This window comes from Bos grunniens, chromosome 6 (assembly GCF_055505025.1).
Source record: "Bos grunniens cultivar Pamir isolate PY7600 chromosome 6, Bosgru_T2T1.0, whole genome shotgun sequence".
NCBI classification, from domain to species: Eukaryota; Metazoa; Chordata; class Mammalia; order Artiodactyla; family Bovidae; genus Bos; species Bos grunniens.
Window position 1 is genome coordinate 103,697,266 of NC_141170.1, and position 1,757 is coordinate 103,699,022.

The window sequence follows — 1,757 nt, forward strand, 5'->3', positions numbered from 1 at the left end:
TTTAGCTTTCACATAGTTAATTTTTTTTAGTAATAAAGCAAAAAGAAATTTATACCTGGTCTGGGATGACATTGTACAAATTTACAGATTACTTGACTGAGTTATTAGCTGACAGATTTTTGGATGCTTCTTTTCATCCATCTTGATTGGAATTCATGCTAATGGTGATATATTCACATATTTGAGGCCCCAAGCAAAAATGACTGAGTGGTTCCTCAGGTATTATTGATTGTCAAATAGTTTGATACCCCTTCTGGGGTACCCTGAGCTTCACCACAGGTGTGTGGTTGGGCTTTATTTACATGTTCAGATGTCTTTCAGTCAGTTTACAAGTCCATTCATGAGAGTGGAAGACAAAAAGTATTTGATTTTGCAGACTGTCCAGTGAAAATGAAAGAATAAATGGAACTTTCTAGAAATATATTAACTGTTTGCCTAAGAAAATGATGAATTTATTGTATTTTTATTCTCCAAGACTTGTCTATGTGTTTCCATTGTAATTTCTAGCCTTTTACCTTGCTTTATTTATTTATTTTTTTGGTGCATAGTACTCATCATCTTCTATCACACTGTATAACCATTTTCCATTGTATCATTTATCTGTCTCCTCCAATTAGAATATAAGATCCGAGAGGGCAGGATGTTTTGTTCAATGATGTATCCAAGTGCCTAAAACAGTGTCTGGAACTTAGTAGGCCCTTAATAAATATTTGCATAGTGAATGAAGAAATGACTGGCTGTACAGCTAATAGTTTCATGCCAGATAGGTGTTAGATGCTAACCAAACATTTTAAAGAAATTCAAAGAAAATAAGAAAGTACTTTCTTTTTATTATTTTTTTTCCCAACGTTTCATATTTATTACTGTCTCAGACTGATAGTGAGGAAATAACATCATGAGCCAAGCATTACAGTAGTGATGTTCTCATTGTGATTTGGCTGCTTAAAAAAGTGGTCTTAACATGTGTGCCACACATGTTAAGACCACTTCTTATAGACCCAGCTTGCTTCTTATAGACCCAGCTTGGTTCTTCTCCAATGTCTTCTTTTGGAGTTGTACCTGATTTTATTGCCAGTTTTCATTCGAAACCATTGAGGAATGGGACGATTCTGCTTTTGTTTCTTGGCCAGGAATCGCTTGATCCTGAAAGTCTTGTGAGAAGACATGGTGAGGAGAGAACTCAACCGCACATAGGATGGCGGAGAAGAGAAAAGAGCTTCTTTTTATTTTTTAAAAATACTTTCTTTAATCATCTATCTTCAGTTCCGTTCAGTTCAGTCGCTCAGTCGTGTCCGACTCTTTGCGACCCCATGAATCGCAGCACGCCAGGCCTCCCTGTCCATCACCAACTCCCGGAGTTCACTCAGACTCACGTCCATTGAGTCAGTGATGCCATCCAGCCATCTCATCCTCTGTCGTCCCCTTCTCCTCCTGCCCCCAATCCCTCCCAGCATCAGAGTCTTTTCCAATGAGTCAACTCTTCGCATGAGGTGGCCAAAGTACTGGAGTTTCAGCTTTAGCATCATTCCTTCCAAAGAACAACCAGGGCTGACGTCCTTCAGAATGGACTGGTTGGATCCCTTGCAGTCCAAGGGACTCTCAAGAGTCTTCTCCAACACCACAGTTCAAAAGCATCAATTCTTCGGTGCTCAGCTTTCTTTATAGTCCAACTCTTACATCCATACATGACCCCAGGAAAAACCATAGCCTTGACTAGACGGACCTTTGTTGGCAAAGTAGTATCTCTGCTTTTGAAT

General features: G+C 39.2%; 1 pseudogene across 1 annotated transcript; it reads right to left on the reverse strand.

The window, feature by feature from the left end:
• Nucleotides 1-826: 826 nt before the first annotated feature.
• On the reverse strand, nt 827-1,222 carry LOC147371143 (large ribosomal subunit protein eL39 pseudogene; annotated as a pseudogene). Its single transcript, XR_015166046.1, has one exon. The product of XR_015166046.1 is annotated as a large ribosomal subunit protein eL39 pseudogene (transcript).
• Nucleotides 1,223-1,757: the final 535 nt, after the last annotated feature.